Here is a 22,221-nt window from a genome sequence, read left to right as displayed (position 1 = left end):
CTCCAGGCGGTGGACGACGGTCCCGCGGCCCGCGTGCCGCGGCCTGGCACCTCCCTGGCCTGGCACGGTAGACAGGTGTGCGGGCGGGTGTCTGGCGGGACCTGGGTGGCCCCGCGCAGGCGCCGGGGAGGGGCCGGGCTCGCTCTCCCAGCCCGACTAGTCACCTCGGCCGGGTTAGCGCCCACCTTTCCGCCCCTCACCCGTCGCCCTCCTCCCCTCTTGGGCTGAGCCCGAAACCTTGCGTTTGGGTGTGAAGGCCGGCGATGGGTGGGATTGAGGGCCTGGGCAGAAGTCCTCTGTGCCCTGGAAGCAGCTTCTGAAGGAAGTCATCCTTTCTTGGTCCCCTGTTCTGTGCTGCTGGCAGGGGTCGGGAAGCGGGCTCGGCCGTAGGAGTCTACGTTGATGTTTTTACCTTTTCCTGGCGCGCTGGAACACGTTGTGGTTGTGTTTGTTTGTTTTCATAGCAATGTAAAATATATACATGTTGTGCATATCCCTCCCCTCTTCTAACTAACTTCTCTCAAATTCAGTCTCTTCGTTTTTGAGAATTGCCTGGTTTGTGTAGTTCTTCATCTAGAAAATTGAGAATCACTTTGCCAAGTCATATCTTGGAATAAAGAGGTATACATTCTGAACTGGTGGACTCTGCTACGGCATATTAGTTTAAAGTTTTAAATTGAAGCTAAAATAAACAGAGAAGTACATCATCATACATGTCCAGCTCGAAGCACTTTAAACACACCTGTGTAATTCTGAACACAGACTGTGAAACACAGTTATTAGCATCTCAGAGGCCCATCCCTTTTCCCCGTCCAGTTGCTCTCCACTCCACCAAGGGTAAGCACTGTCCTGGCTTTAGTAGATGAGCTTAGTTTTGAACTTTTATGTAAATGGAGCCTTACAGTATGCCCTCTTTTGTGTCCGATTTCCTTCACTCAACAGCGTTTGTGAAATTCCTCTCTGTTGTATGTAGTTGCAGTTCACCCCGAATGCTGTAGTTGTGTGACTATAGCACGGTTTCAGTAATTTTCAGGTTTTGGTTACGAGTATTCTTGTACATGTCTTCTGGTGAACATGTGGACGCATTTGTTAGGTCCATACCTAAGCATGGAACTTCTAGGTTATAGGTTGTGGGTTTGTTCATCTTTAGTAGATACTTTTAAACAGTTTGCCACAGTGGGTTGTACCATTTACACACTCACCAGCCCTGTAGGAGAGGCGTTATTTGCTTTCCATCTGTAGGACACTTAGTATTTTCTGTTTTTTTTTTTTTTAAATTTTAGCCATTATGGTAAGTGTCATGGTATTTGTTGCACAAAAGACTTTATTTGCATTTTCCTGATGATAATGAATTTCAGCACCTTTTCATATGTGTATTGGCCATTTGGAAATCTTCTTTTGTGAAGAGTCTTCAGGTCTTTTTCCCATTTTTAAACTTATTTATTTTTAAAAAATAAGTAACAGCTTTTCTTTTTTAACTGCTTATTTTAAAAACAAATTTATTCAGGGTCGTAGTTGCCGCAGGCGGGGTCTTGCGTTGCGGCGCGCGGGCTCCAGAGCGTGTGGGCTCTGTAGTTTGCGCCACGCGGGCTCTCGTTGAGGCGCGCGAGCTCAGCAGTTGTGGCGCGCGGGGTGGGATCCTAGTTCCCCCACCAGGGATCGAATCTGCGTCTCCTACATTGGAAGGCAGATTCTTTACCACTGGACCGCTGGGGAAGTCCCTTGTTTATCTTTTTAATATTGATTTGCGAGAGGTGTTTATGTTTTCTGGATATGATACTTTGGTCATGTATATGTATATATATGTGTATACATATGCGTACGTGTGTGTGTGTATATATATATATATATATAGTAAATCTTTTTTTCATTCTGTGGATGCTTTTTCACTTGCTTAATGATACCTTCTAATGAGCAGAAATTCTTAATTTTAATATAGTTCACTTTATTTGAATTTTTTTATGATCAGTATGTTTTATGTCCTGTTTAAGAAATTTTTGCTTACTCCAAGGTAAGGAGGATGTCCTCTTGTGCTTTTCTCTAAATGGTTTAAATTGATTTGCTCCTCCCATTTAAACCTACAGTTCATCTGGAATTTATTTTTTGTGTATGTTGTAAAGTAGGATTCGTATATATTTTTTCACATGGATGTCCAATTGCTTCAGCACCATTTATGACCTTAGTCACAAATTAGGTATAACTGTATATTTGTGGGGTTTAATTTTGATTCTGTGCTGTTTCATTGGTCTATTTGTTTTTGGCTTTATTTTAAATTAATCAGATGTTCTCTTATTTAGATTGAGAAAGGGACCCACGTTATAGTAGCCAGGAGCTTTATTTTTGTCTACTACCCTAGAAACAACTCAGTTTTGGCACTGATTCTAGAATTCCTTAGTTCTGCTCCTCCTCACCCCTACTTCTCCTGGACCAGCACCCTTGGGTGGTGGGTATACGCCACTCTCTGCAGAACCAGTGCAGACAGTGACCAAGCTTAGTGAATTTCCAGTCTTTGGCTTTCTTTCCTCAAAGTATTCGCATTTAGAGTGAGTATAAATGCTTGATTTTTCTCTAGGACTTGTTGCCAATTCTTTTTTTTTTTTTTCCGGTACGTGGGCCTCTCACTGTTGTGGCCTCTCCCATTGGGGAGCACTGGCTCCGGGAGCACAGGCTCCGGAAGCGCAGGCTCAGCGGCCATTGCTCACGGGCCCAGCCGCTCTGAGGCATGTGGGATCTTCCCGGACCGGGGCACGAACCTGTGTCCCCTGCATCGGCAGGCGGACTCTCAACCACTGCGCCACCAGGGAAGCCCCAATCCTTTTATTTATTAATTTTTTAAATTAAACAAATACAAAAAGTTTTTAAATTTTATATTATAGTCGATTTACAATGTTGTGCTAATTTCAGGTATACAGCAAAGTGACTCATTTATACATATACATATATCCATTCTTTTTCAGATGCTTTTTTTTTTTTTTTTTTTGCGGTATGCGGGCCTCTCACTGTTGTGGCCTCTCCCGTTGCGGAGCACAGGCTCCGGACGCGCAGGCCCAGCGGCCATGGCTCACGGGCCCAGCCGCTCCGCGGCATATGGGATCCTCCCAGACCGGGGCACGAACCCGTATCCCCTGCATCGGCAGGCGGACTCTCAACCACTGCGCCACCAGGGAGGCCCAGATGCTTTTCCCATATAGGTTATTACAGAGTATTGAGTAGAGTTCCCTGTGCTGTACAGTAGGTCTTTGTTGATTATTTTTTATATACTTGTGTGTGTTTGTTAATCCCAAACTTCTAATTTATCCCTCCCGCACCCCCGCACTTTGGTAACCGTAAGTGTGTTTTCGAAGTCTGTGAGTCTGTTTCTGTTTTGTAAATAAGTTCATTTGTATCATTTTTTTTAAAGAGTCCACATATAAGTGATGTCATATGATATTTGTCTTTCTCTATCTGACTTCACTTAGTGTGATAATCTCTAGGTCCATCCATGTTGCTGCAAATGGCATTATTTCATTCTTTTTTTATGGCTGAGAAAATATCGCATTGTATATATGTACCACATCTTATTTATCCATTTTTCTGTTGATGGACATCTAGGTTGCTTCCATGTCTTTGCTCTTGTAAATAGTGCTGCAATGAACATTGGAGTTCATGTATCATTTTGAACTATGGTTTTCTCTGGATACACACCCAGAAGTGGGATTGCTGGGTCATATGGTAGTTCTATTTTTAGTTTTTTAAGGAACCTCCATACTGTCCTCCATAGTGGTTGTACCAATTTACATTCCCACCAACAGGGCAAGAGGGTTCCCTTTTCTCCACATCCTCTCCAGCATTTGTCGTTCTTAGACTTTTTGATGATGGCCATTCTGACCAATGTGAGGTGATACCTCATTGTAGTTTTGATATGCATTTCTCTAATAATTAGTGATGTTGAGCATCTTTTCATGTGCTTTTTGGCCACCTGTATGTCTTCTTGGGAGAAATGTCTGTTGAGATCTTCTGTCCATTTTTTTGATTGGGTTATTTGTTTTTGTGGTATAGAGCTGCATAAGCTGTTTGTATATTTTGGAGATTACTCCCTTGTCGGTTGCTTCATTTGCAAATATTTTCTCCCATTTTGTGGGTTCTCTTTTTGTTTTGTTTATGGTTTCCTTTGCTGTGCAAAAGCTTTTAAGTTTAATTAGGTCTCGTTTGTTTATTTTTGTTTTCGTTATTCTAGGAGGTGGATCCAAAAAGATATTGCTGCAATTTATTATTTTTGTAAATGTTTATTTATTTGGTCACGCTGGGTCTTAGTTGCAGCAGGTGGATTCCTTAGTTGCGGCTTGCTGGCTCCTTAGTTGCAGCACGTGGGCTCCTTAGTTGCGGCTCTCTGGCTCCCCAGTTGTGGCATGCGAACTCTTAGTTGTGGCATGCATGTGGGATGTAGTTCCCGGACCAGGGATCGAATCCAGGCCCCCTGCATTGGGAGCGTGGAGTCTTATCCACTGCACCACCAGGGAAATCCCAGATATTGCTGCAATTTATGTCAAAGAGTATTCTGCCTATGTTTTCTTCTAACAGTTTTATAGTATCTGGCCTTACATTTAGGTTTGTGTATGGTGTTAGAGAATATTCTAATTTCATTCTTTTACATGTAGCTGTCCAGTTTTCCCAGCACCACTTATTGAAGAGATTGTCTTTTCTCCATCGTATATTCTTACCTCCTTTGTCGTAGAGTAATTGATGATAGGTGCGTGAGTTTACTCCTGGGCTTTCAGTCCTGTCCCCATTGATCTATATTTCTGTTTTTTTGTGCCAGTACCATACTGTTTTGATTACTGTAGCTTTGTAGTATAATCTGAAGCCAGGGGGCCTGATTCCTCCAACTCGTTTTTCTTTCTCAGGATTGCTTTGGCTATTTGGGGTCTTTTATGTTTCCATACAAATTAAAAATTTTTTTTGTCCCAGTTCTGTGAAAAATGCCATTGGTAATTTGATAGGGATTGCATTGAATCTGTAGATTGCCTTGGGTAGAATAGTCATTTTGACAGTATTGATTCTTCCAATCCAAGGACACGGTATATCTATCCATCTGTGTCATCTTCGATTTCTTTCATCAGCATCTTATAGTTTTCAGAGTACAGGTCTTTTGCCTTCTTAGGTAGGTTTATTCCTAGGTATTTTATTCTTTTTGGTGTGATGGTAAATGCGATTGTTTCCCTAATTTCTCTTTCTGATCTTTTGTTTTTAGTGTATAGGAATGCAGGAGATTTCTGTGTGTTAATTTGGTATCCTGCAACTTTACTGAATTCATTGATGAGCTCTAGTAGTGTTCTGGCAGCATCTTTATGATTTTCTATGTGTAGTATCATGTCATCTGCAAACAGTGACAGTTTTACTTCTTTTCCAATTTGGATTCCTGTTATTTCTTTTTCTTCTCTGATTGCCATGGCCTCAGTTCTTTTAATTATTCAACTCTTTTTGGTTTTGCCTAAAAGATAAAATATATGTAACCTTCAATTTACCATTTTAAAGTGTGCAGTCCAGTGACATGAAGTACATTCGCATTGTTGTGCGACCATCACCACTATCCATCTCCAGAACTTTTTCGTCATTCCAAACTGAAACTGTCTCCTTTGATCAGTAACTCCCCATTCCTCTCTCCTTCTGGTAACCACCACTCTACTTTCTATCTCTCTAAATTTTATTGGGTTGGCCAAAAAGTTCGTTCGGTTTTTTTTCATAAGAAGGCTCTACTAGTGCTTAGTTGTCTTTAACTTCATTCGAAACAATTTTGTTAGATTGTATTGTGACAGCTGTCATATCAGCGTGCATAAAAAAAAATTAGGGCTTCCCTGGTGGCGCAGTGGTTGAGAGTCCGCCTGCCGATGCAGGGGACACAGGTTCGTGCCCCGGTCCGGAAAGATCCCACATGCCACGGAGCGGCTGGGCCCGTGAGCCATGGCCGCTGAGCCTGCGCATCCAGAGCCTGTGCTCCGCAACGGGAGAGGCCACAACAGTGAGAGGCCCGCGTACCGCAAAAGAAAAAAAAAGAAAATCAAAATTGGTGAATTTTTGTGTAGCCATTTTAATATTGAAGATGGAAAGAAAAAAACAACATTTTCAGCATATTATGCTGTATTGTTTCAGGAAAGGTAAAAATGCGCCTGAAACCCAAAAAAAGATTTGTGTAGTGTATGGAGAAGGTGCTGTGACTGATTGAATGTGTCAAAAGTGGTCTGCGAAGTTTCGTGCTGGAGATTTCTCGCTGGATGATGCTCCACGGTCTGGTAGCCCAGTTGAAGTTGATAGCGATCAAATCGAGACATTAATTGAGAACAATTAACCTTTTACCCCGTGAGAGATAGCCGACGTACTCAAAATATCCAGATCAAGCCCTGAAAATCATTTGTACCAGCTTGGTTATGTTGATCGCTTTGATGTTTGGGTTCCACATAAGTTAAGTGAAAAAAACCTTCTTGACTGTACTTACGCATGCGATTCTCTACTTAAACATAACGAAAACGTTCCGTTTTTAAAACAAATTATGACTGTCAATGAAAAGTGGATACTGTGCAATAATCTGGAACAGAAGAGATGGTGGGGCAAGCAAAATGAACCACCACCAACCACACCAAAGGCCAGTCTTCATCCAAAGAAGGTGATGTTGTGTATATGGTGGGATTGGATGGGAGTCCTCTATTATGAGCTCCTCCCGGAAAACCAAACGATTAATTCCAACAAGTACTGCTCCCAGTTAGACCAACTGAAAGTAGCACTCGACGAAAAGCATCCAGAATTAGTCAACAGAAAGCACATAATCTTCCATCAGGATAGCGCAAGACTGCATGTTTCTTTTATGACCAGGCAAAAACTGTTAGCTTGGCTTGGAAGTTCTGATTCATCCTCCATATTCACCAGACATTGCACCTTCAGATTTCCATTTATTTTGGTCTTTACAAAATTCTCTTAATGGAAAAAATTTCAATTCTCTGGAAGACTGTAAAAGGCATCTGGAACAGTTCTTTGCTCAAAAAGATAAAAAGGTTTTAAGAAGATGGAATTATGAAGTTGCCTGAAAGATGGCAGAAGGTAGCAGAACAAAAGGGTGAATATGTTGTTCAATAAAGTTCTTGGTGAAAATGAAAAATATGTCTTTTATTTTTACTTAAAAACCAAAGGAACTTTTTGGTCCAGGTATCTCATGTAAGTGGAGTCATACAATATTTGTTCTTTTGTGTCTGGCTTATTTCACTTAGCATAATGCTTTCAAGTTTCATCCATGTTGAAGCATGTGTCAGAATTTCCTTCCTTTTTAAGGCTGGATAATATTCTGTTGTGTGTATATACCATGTTTTGCTTATCCATTCATCCGTCAGTGGACATTTATGTTGTTTTCTGGCTACTGTGAATAATGCTGCTATGAACATGTTTGAATATTCAAATGAATGAATGAATGAATATTTGTTCTAGACCTTGCTTTCAATTCTTTTAGGTATATACCCAGAATTGGAATTGTTGGATCACATGGTAATCCTATGTTTAATTTTTTGAGAAGCTGCCATGTTTTCCACAGTGGCTGGACCATTTTACACTCCCAACAGTAATGTGCCAGGGTTTCAGTTTCTCCATATCTTCACCAACACATGTTGTTTTCTGTTTTCTTTAACAATAATAGTTACCCTAGTGGGTGTGCAGTGGTAGCTCATTATGGTTTTGATTTGTGTTTCCCTGATGATTAGTGACGTTGAGCATTGTTTCATGTGCTTTTGGACATTTGTATATTTTCTTTGAGGAAATGTCTATCTAAGTCCTTTGCCCATTTTTGAATTGGGTTGTTTTGTTGTTGAGTTTTAGGAGTTCTTTATATATTCTGGATGTTAATTCCTTTGTGATTTGAAAATATTTTCTCCCATTCTGTGGGTTGCCTTTTTAAAATCTATTTAGAGTGTTCTTTGGTGGACTAAAACTTTAAATTTTGATTTAGTCCAATTTACGTATTTTTTTGTCATTGTTGCCTGTGTTTTTGGTGTTATATCCAAGAAATTGCTAAATTCAGTGTCATGAAGATTTTTCCTTATGTTTTCTTCTAAGAGTTGTGTAGTTTTAACTTACATTTATGAGGTCTTTGATCTGTTTTGAGTTAATTTTTGTATGTGGTATAGTGTTTAACTTTTAAATGCTCATGTAATAATTTAACTTTCTCTTTAATATTATGAATATATCAGAGTTCTCTTGTCAGTTACTATAATGATTACATTTAGCTGCTACTATCAACTAAATGTAATGATCGATTTCCTTTCTTCCTTTTGCTGTCTTTTTTCCTTTTCCTTTTGGACTTCAGGAACACAGAATTGGATTATTTTTAATCCTTGGTTCACACATAGACTTTTCATTTGTTTGTCTGTGACCTGCTTTTGATTAACCTGTTTTTAAATAATATACACACATGCACCATCACCCAGGATTCTAAAGCATTGACTCTAGCTTATTAATACCCATCAGGAGAGCTGAAACATTGACAGTAATTTATATGTACCTGTTTCTTATGCTGTCATAGTTGCACAGCAACATTTGTCTTTCAGTACCTCTGTTCTTTGGATACATTTACTTAGATATCTTCAAAGTGGTTATCTTACATTGATGCCACTTTCACCAGTATAGTTAAAATGATCACAGATTAATACACGAGTGTACTAAAAAGTCTCCATAATCCCTTCACTAAATTAATAAGCAATAACACTTATCGAGTACTAACCAGGTTATCTTATTTGACGATAACAACCCTGTGAAGTAGGTACTTCACAGCATCTGTCACAGTGTGCGATAGAACCAAAGTTTGAATCCAGGCAGGCTCATCCCACAGCCTGTACTCTGTTTACAGCCTATAAGGTTTAAACCTCCACCATGACAGGGTTCAGTGGCATCCAACTAGGTCAGTTACCTAAAATGGAGAGTTGGCTTACTGTAAGGCTGATGAAAGGAACAAGGAGAGCCTATGAAGCTAGCTGGCTGGGAGCTTTGGGGTCTGGCTGCATAATCTAAATTCTTCCTTATCCTAGTTGTGGACAAAACTCCCTCACTTGGCTGTAATGTATTTGGGGACAATTCTAGGGTTGACTGGGACTTTTACAACAGTAGAGGTTTTAGGACCCTGCCATTTATTTGGCTCCCTTTTGGCTAAATAGGAGTGGGGAAAATGGGGGTGCCAGGAATCATCCTCCACCTGCTGCTTCCTTAGGTGAGGTTACCTGCCTTTTCCTACCATGGTCTTGCCCTCACCTCCATGGTTTACTCCTTGTGCTAGAGCTTAAAACTTTAGTCCTTTTCTCTTGAGAATGGGGGTTGCGCAGAAGATTGAGCCAATCACCAATGTTGTACATAAATTTGGAATTCAGTTGTCTGGGGATCCGTAGTCTTTTCTGACCTTTGTCATTGTTCTTCAGCCAAAGGCCCCCAGGAGCACACTTGTAGTTGGATCAGTCAGGTTTATTGCATGTTACAGTGAGGGAAAATGCATACCATGGGGAACTGTGAGGCATCTCAGTAAGAGAGTATTAGAAAACAACTTTTAAAAATAGGATTTGGGCTTGTGTTCGGTGATTTGGGAAGAGTTAATGGAAGTGAAATGGGGCTTTGATCTGTATTGGATGCTGTTAGGAAGCAGAGATAATTCTATGACTGGATATCTTAATAGATCTTATCTTGAAGGAGAAAGATTTGTGTGAGGCTAAAACTGCAATTGGTAAAGATGTAAGTCATTCTTACTAGCCAGTGTGGGGAAATGTTTGGTCATTTTTATGATTTAGACAGTGTTCACGTCTCTCATCTTTGTTGAGGCATGACTACAGAGTGGTCTTATTCTTTATCCATTATGGTCATAGAGTGGCCTTCTCTGATGTTAACGTTCTCTGAAGTTGCTTATTTTCAACGGGAGAATCATCAAGTCCTAGCTGTGAGTACCTGGCTGTGAGTTGCTAGCCAGTTTGAAGATTGCTTCAAGGGCTATCGATAGTAGCAGGCCAGGTCCCAGATGCAGGGGATGCTTTTCCCTTTCTTACTGTGGTCTTAAAATCTTAGAGTGGATGGTGTAGTAAATATAAATCCAATAGCCAATATATATGGAGATGATTTTACAGTATTGGTGAACAAAGAAGAATGGGATAGAGGTATAGAGGATTCTTTGTATTTGAGTTTGCTGAACCTGGGTTAAATCGATTTCCCTTGGTAGGCAGTACAGTGGCCCATAACGATGTCCACGTGGTATTCTCTGGAGCCTGTGAATATGTTATCTTAGGTGGCAGAAGTGCTTTGCAGATGTGATTATGTTAAGGGGAAGATTATCCTGGATTATTTGGGTGAGTGCAGTCACAAGGGTCCTTATAAGAGGGAGGCAGGAGGGTCAGAGTTTGAGAAGATGTGACGACAACCAGAGGTTGGAGTGATGTACTTTGAAGGTGGAGGAAGGAGCCACAAGTCAAGGAATGTGGGTGGCCTCCAGAGTCTGGGAAACACAAGGACATGGATTTTCCCTTAGTGTCTCCAGAAGAAACTAGCCCTGCTGATACCTTGCTTTTAGCACAGTGAACCCTGTGTTGGATTTTTGACCTCCAGAACTATGAGGTAATAAATTTGTGTTAAGTCACTAAGTTTGTGGTAATTGGTTGTAGCAGCTTTGGCCTGTGCTGTACTCCTTGTGGGTATACATCACCTGTTTCTAGTCTGTACTTGAGGTTAAAGGGTACTGAGGCATTCCTCATTATACTTGAGATGATTTTTCCTTTTTCCCTATTCTTTTCCTTCTTAAGTGACAATTGGAAGTATATTTCCTGAGATATGTAGGCATCCAAAGAATGTCATATCCTTTCAGCATGATTTTTAGTGTTAGTCTTCCTTTTGTATCCAAGCCAAAATTATGCTGTAGGATAGAGTATAAATCCTTTGAGAGCCATATGTTTTTGTTTTATTCTCCACAGTGTCTGTAGTAGATATTTGTAGGTATTCACTCATGATAATGTTAGGGCTTTTAAGATTATATGTAAATATAATATTACAGGTCAATTTCCTGAAAACCTTGGTAGTAAGATAATCCAGGGAACTTATGGCGTTATAGCAAAAAAGAGACATGAGGGAATAAAGTTCAGAATTTCTTTTTGAAATCCCTTATAAATGTTTTAACACTTAAAACAACTCAGAAAGGACACCGAATGAAGACAGAAAATTCTAATTTTACGCTGTTAGTATCTATCATCCTTTGTGTGTTAGAATCTTTCAGGATCCACTTCCCTAGAATATCAATGGAATTCTTGTAAATGCATTTTGGATTATTTTGAATAGTATGTATTCTGAGAAGTATTTCTTTATGGCTCTCCCTCTGTCCAGATGTTTAGTGTCTTTCTGCTTTTTGACTTGGAGTTTTTAGCTCCTGAGACCCTACTCCTCACTGTCATTCCACTGGCACTGAAGAACTGTGTGCTGGAGGTGGGAGAGGCTTTGGGTGACCTTTTCTAGTCACTGGGCATAGAACCCTAGCTCTGCCCTTGAGGACTCCGTGTCAGAGCACTTGTTACCTTTTATGTGCTTGTCTTCCTACTGCCCTCACAGACTGTGGTGGGTGCCTTCCGAGGTGTCTTTGTAAAAACCATTCCTCTCTGTCTTCCTACTTGACGTGTTTTTCCATTGCCGATCCATCTCCACCAGGACTGTGGGGATGCCAGAATTTCTTGGCTTTTGAAAAGGTTTGTAGAAATAAATTTGTGTAAACTTGAAATTGCATGAGGGGAACTTAAAGTTGGAGAGGGAATACAATATGTTTTTTCCTTTGTGGCTCTTTGCGGCAGGACTCATGATAAAACTCATAGTGCTTTAGTTGTGTGGGCCATAGACTCTCAAGATAGGAATTTTTGAAGTTATGCTGATGTTCAATTAAAACAGTTTTTCTACGTGTGTATCTTCTTGGGGGCTTGGGTTTCAGGAACATTCTACATATTCCTTAAAGTAGGAGTTTTTGACATTAAGAAGTCATTTATCTAACATTATTTTAGTTCTTCTCAAATTTACTGTGTCTGTATCTTTCATAGAGCACCATAACTAAATAAGGAATTTTACAAAAAGCTGGGCATCTAGGACTGCAAACAGTGTTTGTTTCACCAACATGGTAATTCATGAGATGGTGATTTTATGGGATTGATGTTGTATGTTTTAATATCAGATGTATTATTGAGGCCTATAACTGTTGCTATCCCTCGTCTAATACTCTTTCAGACCCCCAGTTTTAACCATTAGGCTCTATTGAGAGCCTGTGTTTCTCCCTACTGCACTGCAGTACTGGAAGCGGAACATGGAGGCAGATTTGTTGGCCATGGATTGGGGCAGAGTAGGCTCCAGTCATATCTTGGCTGCTTACTAGCTGTGTGGTATTGGGCAAGTTGCTTAATCTCATGGAATCTTACTTTCCTTGTCTACAAAACTGGGAATTACAATACCTACCTCACCGTTGTGAGAATTACATGAGGCAGTGTTAGGAAGGTGCTTGGCACAGTGCTGAACACCTGATCATACAGGATTTGTTGTTTCTGTGGACTTCAGTTAAGCTTGTTCAAGAATAGATGATTTTTGAACTAGTTTCAGTGTTCTACTAGTTACCAAGAGCACTTGATGTAGCTTTGTTAACTTAATGTCTAGATGTTAAAAGAGCAAGGTGATGGGAACTTTTTTCTTCATATTCATATTCTGTACTTGCTCTCCAAGAAGTTCCATGCAGTGGTTTTCAAATTTGTTCCAGGGCTAGCCCAGTGCAAAATTTTTGGGGCCCAGTGCAAAATGAAAATATGGGTTCTTTGTCTGAAAAGCAGGAAGAAAATGCAATTAAACGTACTAAAATATAAAGCATTTTCCTTTATTCAGTGGTTTTTCCCCAACTTGTCATTTTTTTAAATATGCTATTCAATGTTGTTTTAAGTAAAAAAATTAAATTTTATTAGCATGAATTTTTTTTTGGAAATTTATTTTTTATTTATTAATTTTGGCTGCGTTGGGTCTTCGTTGCTGCGCTCGGGCTTTCTCTAGTTGCAGCGAGTGGGCTTTCTCTAGTTGCGGTGTGTGGGCTTCTCACTGCGGTGGCTTCTCTTGTTGCGGAGCATGGGCTCTAGACGTGCGGGCTTCAGTAGTTGTGGCTCAGGGGCTCTAGAGCACAGGCTCAGTAGTTGTGGCGCATGGGCTTAGTTGTTCTGCGGCCTGTGGGATCTTCCTGGACCAGGGATTGAACCCGTGTGCCCTGCATTGGCAGGCGGATTCTTAACCACTACACCACCAAGGAAGCCCTATTACCATGAATTTTACCATTCATCTTGATATGGTGCAATACAAGTTTTAAATGCAAATGTAAGAGCATTTGACTCATATGAAATCACTGAAATTGTACAATGTACATTTAGTAGTTCATACATGTATGTATATTTTGTTCTTGTCAGAACAATGGGAATGCTGCACAAAACCAACTCAAATGTTTTTTAAAGTTTTATTGAGATATAATTCACGTGTCATACAGTTCACCCATTTCGGTGATTTTTAGTATATTCATGAATCGTGCAGCCATCACCACAATCTAATCATAGAACATTTTTATTATCTTAAAAAGAAATATTATACCCTTTAGCATTTCATTCCCCATTTACCCCCGAATTCTCCTCCTTCCAGTTCTAGACAACCACTAATCTACCTTTGCCTACTCTGGATATTTCATATTAATTGAATCATGCAATATGTGATTTTTTTTTGGTGTCTAGCTTCTTTCAATTAGCATGATGTTTTCAAGGCTCATCCATGTTGTAGCATGCATCAATAGTCCATTCTTTTTTATGGTCAAATAGTATTCTATTGTATGGATGTGCCATGTTTTATTTATTCATTCTTTAGTTGATGGAGCTTCAGGTTGTTTCCACTTTTTGGCTCTTATGAAAAGTGTTGCTGTGAACATTTGTGTACAGGTTTTTGTGTGGACATATGTTTTTATTTCTCTTGGGTGGAATTGCTAGGTTATATGGTGATAACTCTGTGTTTAATATTTTGAGGAACTGACAAACTATTTTCCAGAATCATGGCACCATTTCACATTTCTACCACCAACATGAGAGTTCCAGTTTCTCCATATTCTCTTCAACACTTGTCATTAATGGTCTTTTTGATTTTTAATTATAGCCATCCTGGTGAGTATTACATATTATCTCGTTGTGCTTTTGATTTGTGTTTCCCTGATGCCTAATGATGTTAGACATCTTCCTGTATCCTTATTAGCCATTTGTATATTTTCTTTGGGGGAATGTGCCTATTCAGATTCTTTGTCCATTTTTATTTAATTTATTTTTTAAATTTTATTTATTTATTTATTTATTTATTTGGCTGTGTTGGATCTTTGTTGCTGTGCACGGGCTTTCTCTAGTTGCAGCGAGCGGGGCCTACTCTTTGTGGCAGTGCACAGGCTTCTCATTGTGGTGGCTTCTCTTGTTGCGGAGCATGGCCTCTAGGTGTGCGGGCTTCAGTAGCTGTGGCACATGGGCTCAGTAGTTGTGGCTCGCAGGCTCAAGAACACAGGCTCAGTAGTTGTGGTGCACAGGCTTAGTTGCTCCGTGGCATGTGGGATCTTCCCGGACCAGGGCTCGAACCCATGTCCCCTGAATTGGCAGGTGGATTCTTAACCACTGTACCACTTGGGAAGTCCCTGTCCATTTTTAAATTGAGCTCTTTTTTAAAATTAAAATTTTTTTTTTTGTTTTTTTGACCATTTTTAAAATTTAAGTATAGTTAGTTTATAATGCATTAGTTTCAGGTGTACAGCTAAGTGGTTCAGTTATATTTATCTATCTATTTATCTATTCTTTTTCAGATTCTTTTCCATTATAGATTATTATAAGATATTGATTATAATTCCCTATGCTATGCAGTACAAACAAAAATTAAGGGAAATTGTTGCTAATAGACCTGCTTGACAAGAAATTTTAACAGAAGTTCTTCAGAGAGATGAAAAATTATTTAGGTGAGAAACTCAGATTTACATAAAGAAAGGAAGAGTATTAGAGAGGAATCAACTAAGGGTAAATAAAATCTTTTACTCTTGATCCAACAGGTAACAGTTTATTGAAAGTAATAGCACCAGTGTTTCCAGTGATTAGCTTGTGGGTAAGTGAAATGAATGACAGTGACGTTATAGGGACAGGAGGAAGGAATTGGGAAAACTCTGCTGTAAGGTATCTGCACTACCCATGAAGCAGTATAGTATTGTTTGAAAGTAGATTTAGAGTAGTTGTAAATGTAAATTGTAAACTCTAGGGCAACCGATAAAAAAATTTAAAAATAAGTGTAACTGATATGCTAAGAGAGGAGAGAACATAGAATCATATAAAATGCTCAGTTAAAACCAGAGATGGCAGAAAAGGACTGAAAGACAAAAATGGAAACAAAGAACAAGGTCAGTGAATAGAAAATAGTTAAAACTATGATAAATATTAAAACAACAATATCAGTGATCACTTTAAATGTGAATGGTCTAAATAAATCAATTAAAAGACAGATGATCAGAGTGGATTAAAAACCCCAACTATATGTTGTCTATAAGAAATCCACTAAATGTAAAGATACAGATATATTGAAAGTAAAGGGACACAGAAAGATATACCATGCTAACACTAATCAAGAGAGAGCTGGAGTATCTGTGTTAATTTCAGACAAGGTGGACTGCAGAGCAAGGAAGACTGTCAGGGCTAAAAGGAGCAATATATAATGATAAAGGGTCAGCTTTCTAAGAAAGCATAGCAATCCTTAATGTGTATGTACCTAACAACAGAGCATCAAAATACATGAGGCCAAAACTGATTGAACTACCAAAAGAAATGGATGAATCCACTGATATAGTTGGAGACTGCAACATGCCCTCTATTGGTAATTGGCTATATATATATATATATATATGTATATATATATATATATTTGAACTAAATAACACCATCAGTCAACTGGATCTAACTGACATTTACAGACTCCTTCATCCAACAACAGCACAGTGTGCATTCTTCTCAAGCTTGCATGGAACATTCACCAAGATGGACCACCTTCTAGGCCATAAAACACACCTTAAACTTAAAAGGATAGAAATCATACAATGTCTGTTCTCATACCAGAGTCGAGTTAAATTACAGATTAGTAACAGAAATATAGCTGGGAAGCTCCAAAGTAATTGGAGATTAAACAGTACACTTCTAAATAACACATGGGTCAAAGAAAAAGTCTCAAGAGAAATTTAAAAATATTTTTAAATGAAAATGAAAACACAGTTTATCAAAATTTGGTGGGATGTAGCAAAAGCAGTGCTTAGGGAGAAATTTGTAGCATTGAATGGATATATTAAAAAAGAAGAAAGATCTAAAATCAATAATCTAAGCTTCTACCTTAGAAAACTAGAAAAAGAAGAGCAAAATAATTTCAAAGTAAGCAAAGGAGAAGTGATAATAAGAAATAGAGCAAAAATCAATGAAACTGAAAGCAGGCAATAAATTTTGAAAGTCCTCAAAACCTGGGCTTCCCTGGTGGCGTAGTGGTTGAGAGTCCGCCTGCTGATGCAGGGGACACGGGTTCATGCCCCGGTCCGGGAAGATCCCACATGCCGCGGAGTGGCTAGGCCTGTGAGCCATGGCCGCTGAGCCTGCGTGTCTGGAGCCTGTGCTCCGCAACGGGAGAGGCCACAACAGTGAGAGGCCCGGGTACCAAAAAAAAAAAAAAAAAAAAAAAAGTCTGCAAAACCAAAAGCTTGTTCTTTGAGAATATCAGTAAGAATGATAAACCTCGTGCTAGGCTAACTAAGAAAAACAGAGGGAAAACACATTACTAATACCAGAAATGAAGGAGAGGCCATTGCTACTGATTCCGTGGGCATTAAAAAGTTACTAAAGGAATATTATGAACATTCTGTGCCCACAAATTTGAAAATGTAGATGAAATGAACAAATTCCTTCAGAGATACAATTTATCAAAGCTCACACAAGGAAAAGCAGATAATTTGAGGAGGTCTATATCTACTAAAGAACTTGAATCAGCAGTTAACCTTCCAAAAACCAGTGCCAGATTGTTTGGCTGGTGAATTCTAATACATATTTAAGGAAGAAGTGATATCAATTATCTGCAGTCTCTTACAGACAATAGAAGAAGAGGGACTACTTCCTAACTTCTTCTATGAGGCTAGCATGACCCTACTACTAAACAGACAAAGACATTGCAATAAAAGAAAACTACAGACTGATATCGCTCATGGGCATAGATGCACAATTCTGCAAGAAAATATTAGCAAATTAATTCCAACAGTGTATAAAAAGAATTATACAAAAATCACTTAATGTAGTCCATCACGTCAGCAGACTAAAGAAGAGATATCGTAGGATCCTATCAGTAGATGCAGAAAAAGCAGTTGGCGAAATTCAGCATCGATTCCTGATAAAAACTCTCAGTAAACTAGAAATAGAGGGGAGCTTCCTCAACTTGGTAAAGAACATCCACAGAATATCTATAGCTAACATCATACTTAATGGGGAGAAACTAGAAGCTTTCCCACTAGGATCAGGAACAAGGCACGGATGTCCCCTGTTAGCCCTCCTTTTCAGCATCACTGGAAGTCCTAGCTGAGGCATTAACAAAAGAAAGGGAGATAATAGGTATATAGATTGGGAATAAAGAAAGAAAACTGGGGAATTTCCTGGTGGTCCAGTGGTTAGGACTTGGCGCTTTCACTGCCGGGGTCCGGGTTCAGTCCCTGGTGGGGGAACTAGGATCCTGCAAGCTGCTCAGCGTGGCCAAAAACACCTGTTTTTGTTCTCAGGTGACACACCAAGGAGTCAGTAACAACAAAAACCTGCTGGGACTAATAAGAGATTACAGCAGGGTTTCAAGATACAAATGAATAAACAATAGTCAGTTGCTTTCCTGTATATGAGCAATGAAAACTTGGAATTTGAAATTAAAAACACAGCACCATTTACATTAACACACCTCCATCCAGAAATGCTTAGGTGTAAATCTAACAAAATATGTTCAAATCTATATGAGGAAAACTACATACTCTGATTAAAAAAATCAGAGATCTAAATTAATGGCAAGATCTTCCATCTTCATGGAAGATCTTCCATCTTTAATATCATTAAGATGTCAGTACTTAAGTGTTTATTGCATGGGTAAACTTGATAGGAAATAGTTATAAAGCAGCTTAATTTTCTCCCACTGCTGCTTGCAAGGATGCTTTGTTGCATCTTTGTACCCTATGCCTCATGACAACTTGGGGCTCATCTTATAGCTTTATAGTCACTTTCACATATTGAAAAATTGAGTCCAATCTAATCTAAACTTCCATCTTTTATCCAGTTCTAAGTGTCTTCCCTTTGCCCTGATCATACCTGACTGAGGCTAAGGAACCAGCAGTGGGAAGGGAGTGTGATTTACTCAGTTTGTTTAAAATTATTTATCTAGGCACTCAGCAGGATTCAAGAGATGTACAAGATCATTCCTATTTGTGTTAGTACCTCCAATATACCTAAAGTATATTGTATGTAATACATAGTTTAGAGGACAAGTTTTATTTACATGAAACATTCAGTAGAAATCATTGCTGTGCTAAATTTGTGAAGTAGGAGTTTGTGGGGATTCAGAAGGAGGGAGGCTATGTGGGTAGAATGGTTGTGATTGGGATGAAAGAGCCCGAAGGATAAAGAGCGAGTGACAGCTGGCTGTGATGCCCGCTCCTCTCAAATAAAGCTGTTCTTCCTTTATGTTTTTCTGGAGTGGGTTTCAGAAGGAATTTAAAGAACTTTTTGCTGGTGACTTGCCTTGTAAGAAAATGCAAGTCATAGAGTCTGAAAAATCTCAAGAACGAGTAATAAAGTGTAATATTGTAGGTGACATTAATGAACTAGAAATTTGCTGTGTTAGTCTTGAAAGATGGACTATTTACCCCTTGTTAAAGGTCTCAGTGTTATTTTTTTGCAAGGAAATATTCTTTTTCCTTTATTGAAGCACAAGTTGAAAGACACGGGGCAATTTATTGTGATAGTGCTAGTAACTCTTAGAAGAGTGGATATCAGCATGTGTTTTGTATTCAAATTAATTGTGGAAATAGAGCACTGGTAATTTTGTCTTCTCTCTTTTGAAAGGTGGTATGTTGCAATTACAAACAGTAAAACAATGAACATCTTTATATATGTGTGTGTGTGTGTGTATATATATATATCCTTGTGTACATATGCAAGTATATCTGAAAGGAATGCTTATAGCTACTAGCAACAAGAATTCAGTGTGTTTTTAATCAGATTTTTATTTTTCTATAAAAAGTTTGGAGGAATGATGTTTTTATACATGCTGCAACATGGATGAACCTTGAAAACATGCTAAGTGAAAGAAGCCAGACACAAAATGTCAGATATTGTATGATTCCTTTATATGAAATATCCAGAATAGGCAAATCCCTAGAAACAGAAGTCAGGTTAGTGGTTGTGAGGGGCTGGGGCAGTGGGTGGCAGAATATGGGGCACATAGGGGTATAGAGCATTCAATATGGTAACATTTATTTATTAGAGCATTCCTAATACTTAAGAAATTCACATTTATTATTATGTATTTGGTTTGGGTTTACTTTTTTATTCATGGTGAATTAAATTCTTTCAACTAAAGTAGTGTTTTATTTTTCCTTGCATATTCAGTTTTAAAAAGTGTCGTTTGGTTCTGTGTTTTTGGTGTATAAAGATTATTTCCTCACTGTGGATTATACCATTGTTCACAAAGTGCCCCAATTTGTCTTAGCACTTTTTGTCTTACATTCAGTCTTGTCTGAGAGAAAAAAAAATGACAGCCTAACTCTCTTTGTTGTTAGCATCTGCTTGGTATGTCTTTATTTATCCTTTTGCTTTCAACCGTCCCAAGTCACTTTATTTTAGCTATATCTTAGTCTGTGAGAGTTTTCTTTTGACAGTTTTATTTACAATTATGATTTTAATATGTTTCATCTTTAGTTTATTATCTTATTTTTGTAACTATTTGTGTTCTGTTTTTAAAATTTATTTATTTATTTATTTATGGCTGTGTTGGGTCTTCGTTTCTGTGCGAGGGCTTTCTCTACTTGTGGCAAGCCGGGGCCACTCTTCATCGTGGTGTGCGGGCCTCTCATTATCGCGGCCTCTCTTGTTGCGGAGTACAGGCTCCAGACGCGCAGGCTCAGTAATTGTGGCTCACGGGCCCAGTTGCTCCGTGGCGTGTGGGATTTTCCCAGACCAGGGCTCGAACCTGTGTCCCCTGCATTGGCAGGCAGATTCTCAACCACAGCGCCACCAGGGAAGCCCTATTTGTGTTTTCTTGTGTTTTACTACATAGTCTGGCTCTTAGGGTAATTTAAAAGAATTATAATTTTAATTTTAGTTATTTTGTGGTTCACTTGTAAGTTTAAAGGATACTCAACATCTCGAATTTTTGATTTAGCAACTTTAAAATAAAGCCAGGTTTATTGGCTCTGCTGTGAAATGAGATTATTGACTCAGTTATAGTTTACTTGTCTTCCCTCTCAGGATTTTGTTAGGAACGTGTTACTGGTAGCTTTCCTTAAGGCCATTTGTACCCATCACTCTTATGATATTTATTCCCTGTGGTCATCTTAAATTAGCCGAAGCCCATCAGCCTTAAATGAAAAACTTGTAATACAGTTTGATTATAAGGCACTAGTTTGAATTTAGGTTTAAATCTTATACCTGGAATTTAAGAATATTTGCTTTTAACAACATATTTTAGATATATTATAGGTTTTTTCTGACCTCTGAAAGTAGAGCGTCCTAGGAAACCTTTCCTGAGCTGAAATGGCACAAACTAGAGAAGCAGTTACTTTAGGACCCGTCTTGCTCACAGATACACAAAATCAATTGAGATGAAGCACAGGTGCTCACAGATATGGCTCACAGCTGTAGCACCTTGATGCTGAGATGCTGAGTGTGGTTCCGGGAAGGAGCTTGGCGGGCAGCTCTCACTGCTGGGGTGGGTGCTGCCTCTGTAACGCTTGCTGCACAACACGCTGAGCTGAACGAGATTTTCGCTTTTCGCCTTTTCTTGGTAAAAGTGAAAATCCTCTTTGGATTTTGTTTGGTTACCAAAAACAGGTACTGAAGTGGGTCTTTCTAAAAAGCGAAGTGGTGTAAAGCAAACTTTAGTAATACCTGTATTAGGTTACTTGTGACTGGGTAACAGCTCCCAAATGCCTGGCCATTCTTGATCAGCATCAGGACTAAAGCCGTGTGGCCCCCAGTGAGGGCTGAAGCACTTGCTTTGGGTCAGCTGGCACAGAGGACATGCACCCTGTGCTTCTGCTTATGGGCTCTGGTAGCCTTGTTCTTCCTTCCCTGACCAGGAGAGAAAAGCTCAGTCTTTTCAGAAAACCGTGAGAGCCCATCCTCTCCCTTTTTATCAGCTGTACCTCACCTTTAGTGGTGGGGAGCTGGAATGAGTTCCTTCTTTATTTGGTTAGGAATTTCCTTTTGCCTCCACTGAATGTAGGAGAATAGGAGGCATCATTATGCTTGTTTTCATTTTACATCTCCCCGTGGGTCTGTCTCTCTGATACCGATATGCTCATTTAGAGAAGGAGCACCTGCTCCTACTCCCATCTTTGGAACTAGAAAAATGGTCTAACTAGTTCTGTGATTTTTTTTGTTGTTCCAGTCTGGTATAGTTGTATGTTTATTTTCATAGTAGTTAGCTCATATTTCCAAATTAGTAATACTTACACTTGTTTTTATAATTGTTAGCCTTCTACTCTTAGATGGCTTGCTTTCCCATTAGTCTTTTCCATCTCATGCCATGCATTTTGGTTCCTTGATTTCCATTTGTCCATTAACTTTCATGCCTTCTCATCTACCACTTCTGCACAAACTCCTTGGAACTCCTGAAACTACTCTTCTCCACCTTTAATTACTAAGTTAAAAAATCCTAAAACATGCTTTAGTCACAACTTTGTATTCTTCCAGCTTCCTTGGTCAAGTACTTTTATTACAGCTGCTTCTCTACCAGGAACCTCAGTTGATTGGCATGTCCACTCCTATCCATCACTTGGGTTCACTTTTCTCCCAATCCACTTAGGTTTCATGGCCCATTATTTCACTCACTCTTGCTAATACCCTAAACCAGTGGTTCTCAAATAGTGGTCTAGGGATTTCTGGGGGCTGGTGGTTC

General features: G+C 39.2%; 1 protein-coding gene across 4 annotated transcripts in view; it reads left to right on the top strand.

The window, feature by feature from the left end:
- Positions 1 to 22,221, top strand: part of LMBR1 (limb development membrane protein 1) — a 166,170-nt gene that overhangs the window by 536 nt on the left and 143,413 nt on the right. The gene's annotated exons all lie outside the window — the stretch shown is intronic.

This window comes from Mesoplodon bidens, assembly GCF_964165515.1.
Source record: "Mesoplodon bidens genome assembly, chromosome: 9".
Lineage (NCBI taxonomy): Eukaryota > Metazoa > Chordata > Mammalia > Artiodactyla > Ziphiidae > Mesoplodon > Mesoplodon bidens.
This window is presented reverse-complemented; position numbering and strand designations above follow the sequence as displayed.